The 11,550-nt window shown below is 37.4% G+C and overlaps 1 pseudogene; it reads left to right on the forward strand.

Annotated features, from left to right (window-relative positions):
* Window positions 1-528: 528 nt before the first annotated feature.
* LOC112819669 (nuclear pore glycoprotein p62-like) lies at window positions 529-2,980 on the forward strand (annotated as a pseudogene).
* The last annotated feature ends 8,570 nt before the right edge of the window (window positions 2,981-11,550 follow it).

Raw genomic sequence — 11,550 nt, forward strand, 5'->3', positions numbered from 1 at the left:
AAGTGATTGTGAGATTTGTGTCTCCAAATGAAGACAATGTCATCTATACAGTTTTCTCACATGCACAAACTATAAAATTTCATGTTTAAGTATTTGCATTCCAAAACTGAATTATACTTTGTGTTAAGCATATTAGAAATACAGGAATTTAAGATGTATAAGAAATGGAATAGGAATTACATATCTTAATGAGGTATGAATTAATATCTTAATAAAAATCCATATATAAAAATACAAATTATATCAGTAAAAACTTTTCTTTTTTGGATAGAAAAATTACAAAAGTGTTCAAAAATACTTTTGAAGAAACGACAGCAAATCCATAATTTTTCTATGAAATCTTGTATCTAAAATTATATTGTTCATGTCAAAATATAGTTTTAAAGTAAAATTTTAAATTTATAGAATAAAACATGTTGAATTCGGAATTTCTGATGTTCTCTGTTATGCTGCCATTATTAATATGATAAGTAATAGGAAAAAAATGTTGCTTATTGTATCAGTAAAATAAATCACTTTATATTTTGTGTCTTCAGTTATAATATATGCAATACAATGTTAATTTAATAGAACTTGGAAAATTTAAAAAGGTATAAATAGAGCAATACATCACCAACCCATACTCCAACCGATTACAACCCTTCTTAATATTTTGTTTCAAGCTTTTTATTTAGACATACATATTTTACATAATCATAAATATTTAAAATGATATTAAAATCAATGTATAATTTTGAATCTTTTCCACTTAACACTATATGCTAAGCATTTGCCCATGTTAATCTCTGAAAAGAACAATTTAAATGGTTATGTAATCTCTCTCCATTATACTGTATTCCATAATGTATTGAACCATTCTCTTGTTAGATACAAATTGTTTCTGTGTTTTTATTATTACAAGTAATATTATGATGCACACTATTGTCTGAATTTTGATTATTTTTAGAGGTCAATTCATAGGAATATAAAAAGCCAAAGAATATTAATTTCTGAGAGAATTATTAATGTATATTGCCATGTCTTTTCCCAGAAATAGTATTTATATTTACATTCCTATCAGAGCACTGTATGGAAATGCCTCAGTGCAAAGGCAGATCCCACAAATTTTCATGTTACACTTCCATAATAAAAGTCCAGTTAATGGGGACCCCAGTTAAGCGTCTCTCTGTTAGATTCACTCCAGCAGCAACCTGCCCGCGGTAGAGGCGTTTTTTTTTTTTTCCCTGCTCAGATTAGGCCCAGGCCCACCTCGCCAGCCGCAAGACAGTCTCGGAGGTCCTATCCATTTACTTTGGGTCCCTGACGGCGAGCAGTGGCGGCAAGCACCAAGGTTTGGCTTCAGCATCGACTGCTGATGCCACTACTTGTTCAAGCACCATGCTGTTTACTTCAATGTCAAACGCTTCTACTTCTGCTGCTACTACTGGGCTCTTTTGGTGCTCCAGCAACTTCGACTGGAACATTTGGTGGCATAACTTTGGGATTTGGATTAAAATTCCCTGGAGCAGATAGAGCAGCTCATACTGCTTCTACTACAGCATCAACGACGACCACCACCACTGTCACCACCACCACCACTACTACCACAACCACCAGTAGCTTTACCTTGAACCTAAGGTCACTGACATCATCTGGGATTAATAACATTGTTCCAGTTGGTATTAATTCCCTACCATTTACGTCGACTGTTAATGCAATTGTAACTCCCATGATGACATATGGTCAGCTGGAGGGTCTGATAAACAAATGGGGCCTTGATTTAGAGGCTCAAGAGAAGTACTTTCTTCACCAGGCCACTCCGGTCAATGCTTGGGACCGTACACTGACTGAGAATGGTGAGAAGATTACTACTTTACATGGAGAAGTGGAAAAAGTGAAACTGGATCAGCAGAGGCTGGAACAAGAATTGGATTTTATCCTGTCACAGCAGAAGGAACTGGAAGATCTCTTGACCCCTTTAGAGGAGTTTGTGAAGGACCAGAGTGGGTCTGCTTATCTGCAGCATGCAGATGAGGAGCATGGAAAGACTTACAAATTAGCAGAAAATATAGATGCTCAGCTGAAACGAATGGCCCAAGATCTCAAGGACATTATCGAGCACCTGAATACATTTGGAAGTCCTGCTGACACTATTGACCCGGTTCAGCAGATCTGCAAGATCCGGAATGCTCATATAGACTCTGTACAGTGGATTCATTGGAATTCAGGCATGCTACAAAGGAAAGTAGAAGAGGTAACACGGATTTTTGAGGATCATCATCGTGCAGAGCAAGAACACAATATCAGAATTGCTTTTGATTGAATGACCGTATCTTCAGCATGTTGTTTTGGGATTACACATTATCTACAAATTGTGATGATGTGAAATAGAGTAGTATTCACAATTAACTACTTAATCTTTGGTTGCAATGAAGTTTGCATGTGGTTGTTTTTTTTTTCCATTTAAATACTGTGCTGTTGAGAATTAAACTGTAGTTTGGCTTTTAGTATTAGCAAATCATAACTGTATTAGCCCTCTTGGCTCTAGGCAGCAACCTGTTAGATATTGACTCCATGTGTGTAATTCGTATCTTAAATTCTCCTAGATTCCATATTCTACCAGCAGCACACATTGTCTTTCTTCCTTTAACTGGATCATCGAGAAATGTTTGCCAAGAAATAGATGCCAGCCAGCCTTTACTGGATGCCTATTAACTTTCAACATATAGTGCTAGATACTGTAGTCTTTTTCCTCAAAGGAACTGACTGTCTAGTTTGAGATATAATTAATGCCGGTCTATATGGAAACAGTATAGATAATACAAAGAAGTGTGTTATTAATTACAGAAAGTGTGCTATAGAAATTCAGAGAAGAGGAAACATTAGAGTGGATTTAGGTCTTGAATTAGGTTATTTTTAAAAGGGTAAGGTTCAGACAATTCATTTATTTTTGATGTACAGATAACTTGGTATTTTATTTGGTTTCAGCATATGACTTATAGTTGCTGGCTTTTGTGTATTTGTTTGTTTTTCAAGAAAAAGCCTTGTTCTTAGCTTAGGAACAGTCTGATCTCTTGTGTTGCATGCTTTACCTAAGTCATAAATAAAGGTGATATTCTAAAAAAAAAAAAAAAAAGTCCAGTTAATGAAGTACCACCTAACTCTAAATTTTGATGCAAATTTAAGTTTCTCCACAACCCACTGAAATCCTGGAATAGGAAGGAGGAATGAACTGAAAGATTTCTGATTTTCCCTCTCACAGGGAGTTTTGGGGCTTTCTAGAAGCCTCTTTCGGTTAGCTGCCATAAAAACCCCCCTCCCTTCAGCACCACTGTCAGCGGTAGTTTGGCCTCTGCGGTAACCCTGTGCCCTGGAAATGGTTCTGTGAAATTGTAGTCTCTTGTGAGAAGACTAAGGCAAGGCTCCCTTCCTCAGGTTCCCACTGGCCCTTAGCACCACACACAGTTGCAGGTTACTCTCTGCTGGGCCCTCTGTCCATCCCTATGCTGCTTGCAGAATTCTCCCTACAGAGGGCAGTGGCCCCTTCCTATGACCTTCAGACTCCAGGCAACTGAAAAACTCTTCAAACACCTCTCTTGAAGGCAAACTTCCCTGGAAAGGAGGTAAGGGAAAATACCATAAAGCGGCGGTGATGGTGGGCAGGGGGATTGTAGGAGTAAATAGCCCTTTCTTTTTTTTCTCTTCATATCCTAGAGATGTGCAACAGGCTAAAGCTTGCAGAATCAGTTTCATAATCTTTTGGCATATGCTGCAGAAACAGTATAGCAACTTTCCGCCATGGGGTTGAAGGGTTCTGGTGCATATGAAATTGAGACTTCTGCTTAGATCCCAAGACAAGAGAAAGCATAACATTTAACATTGTCCTAGAAACATGTACAGTATGTATTTACATATACATGATACCCCTGTACCTGTACATTTACACATGAATGTATTCAGAGTTTGGTGTATCTATATCTCATAATACAGAGACAGATACATTTGGAAAAGGACAAAGAAAAGTTATCTAAACCCATACGTTCTTTAAAGCCTAGGATACAACTTGGGATGGAATTAAATCTCAAATTTTAACTTTTACATGTATTAATTATAAGGTTTTGAAAGTTTATTCCCAGTATCTCTAACAGTGGCTACAAGTCTCACTCATCTTCTAGGACCCATCTGAAGACGCTAACATCCCCATGAATCTGTTCCTCTGCCCTCAGTTCTGATGATATGCAAGACCACCTTCTAAGGATACTTCTTTAGATACTGATTCAAGTTATGAAACTGGTATGAGAAATCTTGAGGAAGCATCATCTACTAAAATTTCTCTCAGGCTTTGGATAAATCCAGTTTAAATACCTAATTTTTTAAAGTCAAGAGAAGTATTTCCATGAGGGTCTAGTGCCTATAAGAAAATAACAGTGTAGGGACATTCTGAAGGTTTGTATCTGACCTTTCTTTGGTTTTAATCACTGAAGTTCTCGACAGCTTAATAAGTTGAAGGTGCTGGGTCACCATCTAACTTAATAAGGCCCACCACTGAGACTTGGTCACCTCTGATTGCCCCCATAAGTCTTAACACATCTGGTACACTGTCCTTGGGTGAGAAATGTTTTCCATAACTTTCTTCTTGTTCACTACCCTGCATATAAATTGTTTTTATTAACCTGAGAATGATACAGCACTGTATATTTGTGTGAGCTTTTGCCATTTTCAGCTTTATCCTACAGAAAGAGAGTTGATTGTTTTCTCCAAAATAGAATTAAACACTGTTTATCACCAATGTCTTCTTTTTCATTTTTCTACCTTTATTTAATATGGGTCAAACTAACCTTCAGTTTGACATGAGATTAAAGAACTAAGCATTGTAACTAGACTCTTCCAAGCAATTTACAATATGCCATAGCTGTGGGAAGAAAGAGCCAGATAACCATATACTAGTAAAGATTTTTTTCATAGGACAACATATCCAGATGTAAATATCTAGGAGTAATCAATTGTATATGGAAATATATATAGTTGGATGATTGGCACATTCCTTTGTCCAGAATGACAAATAAATTGATAGACAATCTATTCTGTTTTATTTCAGTATATTTTACAAATCTAATGAAAGTCATATTTCTGCTTTCTTTACAATTTCCCATGTGGATAATAGTAAGATGAAAGTTGATCCAGATGAATAAAACTACAGTTTTATAGGATGTCTGTATCCTCCACCTTAACCTTAGTCCTGGAGAATGCTTCTCAGGGCCATTATGGTGAAGTGAAGAAAATTGAGTGTCTTTATAAAGAAATTGGACCGAAGACAACCTGACTATATTTTTATTAAGAGAATTCTGCAGGTAGAAGTAGTTTATGCTGGAATCCATCCTATCTCCATGAAAACCAAAATATTTGCATACTGAAGTCTTCTGCCAACCCATCATTGACACTTACATTTTTAAAGCTTTTTATTTATTTCTTTGAGAGAGAGAGAGAGCACAGAGGGAGGGTAGAGGGAGAAACAGAGTTCCTGCTGAGCAGAGAGCCCAATGTGGGGCTCGATCCTAGGACCCTGGGATCATGACCTGAGCCGAAGGCAGATGCTTAACTGACTGAGCCACCCAGGTGCCCCAACATTTACCTTTTGAATGAAAATAGTGTTTGAGGGAGCCTGAGTGGCTCAGTTGGTTAAGCGACTGCCTTGTGCTCGGGTCATGATCCTGGGGTCTTGGGATCCAGTCCCACATCGGGCTCCCCCTGCTCTGGGGGGAGCCTGCTTCTCCCTCTGCCTCTGCCTGCCACTCCCCCCTGCTTGTGCTCGCTCTCTCTCTGTCAAATAAATAAATAAAATCTTAAAAAAAAATAGTGTTTGAAATCTTCTCTGATTTAATCCTGCCTAACCTGAATTCATATGCAAATACCATATTATTCACATAGTATTTCACCAAAAATATGAAAAGAAGAGGAAGTCGCTAGATAGTGTCACTTGATAGCCAGCAAGTCATTCTATTACACACAAGGTAAAGACCAGTCTGGTCATAATTGAGTCCATTCCATGACAGAATAGTTAAGAATTTCTTCTGAATCAAGCTAATAGCAGTTTTGAAAAGACTAAAAGCAATGTTCTAGTTGTGGTATTTTTAATTTGCATACTGAAATGTTGAATTAAAAGCTAAGTTTTCTCCTAACCATCCTTTTATACATCACTAATGTAAATCTCTACATGAGACAATAGTTTTGTCATGTCACTTCAACATTAGTGAGATGAAACTATTACTCCTTTGTGCTCTTTCTCTCTTCAATTACATACTATAATTCCCTCAGTCACTGAAAAGCTGTGGGGGGAGGGGTTGGTTGTGCTTGTTTACTTTGTATTAATTTCCTTTAACTTCACATCATACAATTCATTTGTAAAGGAAATTTCATGTGACTCCAATCTAAGATGCTTAAATTAAGATTTTAAACAGCTTTATCTGGTCATGTGAATTTATCTAGCGGACACATGGATGTGCAGAGATCAACAAAATGTCCCTGCCGTTCCTCACGTTCTCCGTCGTTCAGGCCGGCGGAACGCCTCACTATAACGTCCCCGCTAAACTTACTAAACTGCAACTTCTCGCTGTTCTTCCCTGTGCCCATAAGGTCGTCTTCTCCATCACAGTTCTGCAGGCTGATCACTTAGCTAGCTATCTAATCACTTGCACATCTAATCATTTTATTCTATGTTTTATATAGCACTTCCCACACCTGCACACCTTGTGACAAACTTTGAGGATGCCTCACTGGGATATTCACAGAATCCTCGGGTTCTAATTTGCAATCATACTTGTATAATGATCAAGCCTGAAAGAGGCTCAAAGACCTTCTATTCCAGCTCTCACATTTGCAGCTAAGGAAAAATGCTCTAGGTGGCAAAGACAGGATTAAAACACCAACCACTAGATTTCAAGTTCACAGCTCTTACTGCAACAGCTTGCACTTACCACCCATAAGAACTGTGCAAATTAGTCCTCTGCAAATTAGCAGTCTTAAAAATGTCAGTACTCTCTACACTCCTATATTAGGGTTCTCCAGAGAAACAAAATCGATAGGATATATACAGATAGAAGTAACAGGAGATTTATTATATGAATTAGCTCACATGATTACGGAGGCCAAGAAGTCCCGGGAGCTGCTGTCCACAAGCTGGAGAACCAGGAAATCCAGTGGAATAATTCAGTTCCAGGCAGAAGGCCTGAGAACCAGGAGAGCTGATGATGTAACTCCCACTCTGAAGGGAGTACGGTGCTATCAGTCCCAGAGTCAGAAAGCCCAAGTCTCAAAAGTTCCAATGTCCAAGGGCAGAAGATGAACATTCCAGAGATTATCTGTCCTTCCTCTGCCTTTTTTATTCTTTTGGGGCCTTAACCAATTGGATGATGCCCGCCAACATTGGTGAGGGGATCTCCTTTACTCAGTCTGCTGATTCAAATGCTAATCTCTTCTGGAAACACTCTCATGGACACACCCAGAAATAGTGTTTTACTAGCTATCTGGGCATCCCTTAGCCTAGTCAAGCTGACATAAAATTAAGTATTATAACTGTCTCTCAGCAGATCCCAAGTAGATATTCACACTGCACTTCCAAACTTTTCAGAATTCCATGCATCATTCTTTACCTCATTATCCCTCATTTTCTCAGGCACCCTTGATCACTTTTATTACATCTCTTGAGTCTGTTTTTGCCTAAAAGCCACCTCTTAAGCCTTCACTTCCAGTCTATACAGCCATTTTAATTTCATCTTCCATTTAAAAGGTTTCCAAGATTCTCTTCCTTAACTTTGCAGAATAGTTAACTTTCTTCATTGCCGTTGATGGTATCATGCTCCTGGTGATATAAACCACAAATACTGTTAGTGCCTGCTACAAGTCAGCAACTATGGAGACACTGAGGGTATGTATCAGGTACTTCAAATGCACACATCTTGTCCCAGTGCCCCTTACACGACTGGCTCTGAATGGTCTCCGACCAACTTTATGCCTGACACTATTTTATTTCATGCTCATACATCACTCCTCCTTCAACTAACTACGGCCTACTGCAGGTGGGGATTTTTACAATCACATAAGTGAAGAAAGAAACTTGGACCTTTTCATGTATGTTGGTGGTAGCTAAAACTAAACTACCATTCCATTATATCCCCACTTAAATTTGTCTAAAGGACAGTGTTAAAGGAAATCTTACTAGCAGGAAGAGATAAGAGCAGTATACTGGGTCATTCACCTAACACAGAAGGAGAAGTAATCTGAAGTGTGGTTATATATGGACTTACGGATAGTGGGAAATGCCTTGGCTGCTCGGTTATGGGCCAAAGAATGCCCATCAGAGAATAAGCACTAAATAAGAAGATGGATAGAATGACTTGTCTTGAGGATATCAGCCAGCTTGTTTCCTCTGCTACCCCAGTGCCTAAATGTCCTTGAGCAATGGGACTATGAAAAGAGTGGCCAGGATGAGTGGAAGCTATGCATGGGCTCCTTTTTACCAAGGCCGGTCTAGTTACTGCCACATCTTGATGTTTACCAGAGGCTAAGACTGAACCTAAGTCTGTGGCAGATCACCGTTTCTTGAAGCAACCAGTCCCTTGGTTGGTGGCAGGTGGATTACATCAGACCTCTTCTCCCCTTAGGGATAAACAATGATTTCTTATCAGCATCTAAGAAGGGAATTGGCCAAGAGAAGGAGGTGAGAGAAATATTCCGGGTGGTAGTACCAATATGAGGGAAGGTTTAAAGGTCTGTTTCAGGAACTGAAAATATTTAGGTGAAAATTTGGAGAGGAGGTAAGAGGTAAGGCTGAAGAGAAACAAGGCCAGATGAAGAGGACTTACACACTTCCAAAGTAATAAGGAATTTTTGAGTTTATTGTCATACTGGTAACCTGAAAGAGGTAAATCTTAGTTTTCAGTGGGCCTTTTTCTTAAAACAGCATTATATTTTAAGATACCTACCAAGATCCCTGTGTTTGAAGGCAGATCTGTTTTCAGCCCTGAAGGCATTAACTCTTCTTTTGCTTGTATTTTCTGCATACCTCTCTACATAGAGGCAATATTAGAGACCTGAAGGATGTACTAACTACTGGAGGCTTTTATTATAAGTGGCCTTCATAAAGACACTCACAATGAACTTCAAAATTAGGAGCTATTTTGAAAGACATCTAGTTCAACTTTCTTTTTGGTTTTCCTATTTTTTAATCTCAAAAATGAATTTTTTCTTATAAGAAATGTAAAAATAAAATAAAGAAAAATAAATATCAAACTGAAGCTTTCATGTAAATTGAGAGTCTGCCAAAACTGAGTTATAAGCATCCATAATTCAGGGATTGGAAATCCCATGTCTTCAGTTGCCAGACAGGTAAAGAAAATGAGTAATATGGAATTTGCGTACAACAGTAGAGAGTGACATAAAAATATGAGTTAACCAGATGGAGTGTGCCTCTTTTAAAGACATTCTTTTTTTTTTTTTTTTTAATTGAGCTCCATGTCTGTGGGCTCATTTGTGGTTTCTGAATACATGGTACCAAGCTGTAGATAGTTGGTGGTTACCAAAATTAGGTGATCATCAAAATCATTGGGCAATCTATTAAAACATTCAAATTTCTGGGTTCTACCTAAGTTTCCTATTTTTATGTGATTTGTCTTTGTTTTGGTCTTACAGTTTATCTGTCTCTTTTTGGTCAGGGAAATCACTGATTTAGGTGCTTTTATTCAGCAAATACTTTATCTGATGTTTAATATTTGTCAGGGACTGTTCCAGGTGCTAGGAATATTATAATGAATAAGCCTGTTTTCCTAATATCACAAAGTTTACATTCTGTGTAACATAATAAAAATGGGCATGTCTCTACTCCTAATGATAACTTAATAAACTAAATTCTGCTTACTGTATTAGAGAAAGGTTAGTTAAGGTTTAAATTAATCATTTAATCAGAAAAGCTACTGATTCATCCATGAACAAAACGAAACCATAAAATCACAATATTCTTTCATTCTCTTATTACTTCCAATATTTACAGATAGTCCATTTCCACTAGATAGTCCATTTATGAGTCAGTTCTATAAATCGTTTTATAAAATTATGAAGCTAGAATAGCTTACATAAGGTTTACTAAATTAATGTTAAATTATTCATTGAAGTTTCAATACCATTCAAAATGGGATGAAAACAAAACAAATTAAAAATATCTAAGAGATTAGATCCCTCTATTTTCTTTATTCGATGCACTTGACATAAGCTTAATATAAGCCTTCCCTTTCGTAAAGTACTCTCAGTGCTGTCTTCTATTTAGTCTCGATTTTTAAGAGCTGCTCACAGGAGGTAGGTTTACAAGCTAGAGTACAAAATAAGTTGTTTAAGACAAGTATTTCATGGCCTCCTGCCATAATAGAATTTTCCCCAAGAATCTTGCATTTTTTTCTTTTGAGTCACATCAGATAGTCTTTTCCATTTCCACCCATTCTGGTCTCACCCACTGGGTGGTCAGCACGCTGTCTGCTTAACAACAGCTGGGGAGATAAACTGCCCTAAATAACCTCCATTTTGATATAAAAATTACAACTCTCAAGAGACTTAAGGCATTGTAGTCCTGACTTGCTGACCTTGACCAACTGTTGTGGCTGCTTACAAATGAACCCGCCAATAAGGAAATTAGAAAAACTCTGGAATGTGTTCTTCTGGCCAGAACAAACTCATTCTAGAGGGAGGGAAAGACACTGTCCATTTTATTTTCCACGTTAATATCTATCACATGGAAGTCCTAATGAACACTCAGATTTTTGTTTCTACATTTTTGGCTGCACACTAATTCAGGTGGACACTCCTTTATTCAAGGTTCTTTGTCGGCAAGCAGCTACACTGTGGAGTTATTCTGACAGTTAAACAGAAATAAGATTTTTTTTCTTTTGAGGCGATTAAAGTAAGATTCTTTAGATATCAAAGGTGGAACCATGTAGCATTGGCTAGAAATATTCTCTTATTAGACCTAGTTCTTTCTTCTCATCTGCTTTGTTTATTCGAACATTTTATCCAATACCTACTATTTGAAAGACGCTAGCTAAAGTGCTTCATTTGTTTGTTTGATATAGAAAAATGAAATCCTTTGCTAACTGAGTAATTCACAGCTATTGCATTATCATGAAACTTCTTCCAGGAGATTACCAAATTTTTATTTAGGGAAGAGAATTTGTTGGATAAATTCAAATGCATAATATACTTAAAAACTGGCTACTCCATAATCACATATGGAAGGAAAAACCTCAAGTGTTGCCAGAATTAATAACTCATATATTTCACAGGAACAAGTTTGTTTTTAGGTAGCGAAAGCATAATAATTCCTAATGATTTTTCTTTCACATCTTTCCTGTGAGCATACATCTGCTCCTTTTGAGATTTAATTGTAGATACTGCCTACATTGACCAAAAAGAAAAAGATCTGTGCTCTCTTCAAAACACCTCTCATTTCACATTTAATCAAAGACCTGACTTCATTTGATCTCGGTCCCACATTGCTATTCTTCACACTTCAACTTAAAGGCAGTGAGC

The sequence above is a fragment of the Callorhinus ursinus genome, unplaced genomic scaffold (genome assembly GCF_003265705.2).
Source record: "Callorhinus ursinus isolate GAN/ISIS: 27379988/994484 unplaced genomic scaffold, GSC_fseal_2.0 scaffold3, whole genome shotgun sequence".
Lineage (NCBI taxonomy): Eukaryota > Metazoa > Chordata > Mammalia > Carnivora > Otariidae > Callorhinus > Callorhinus ursinus.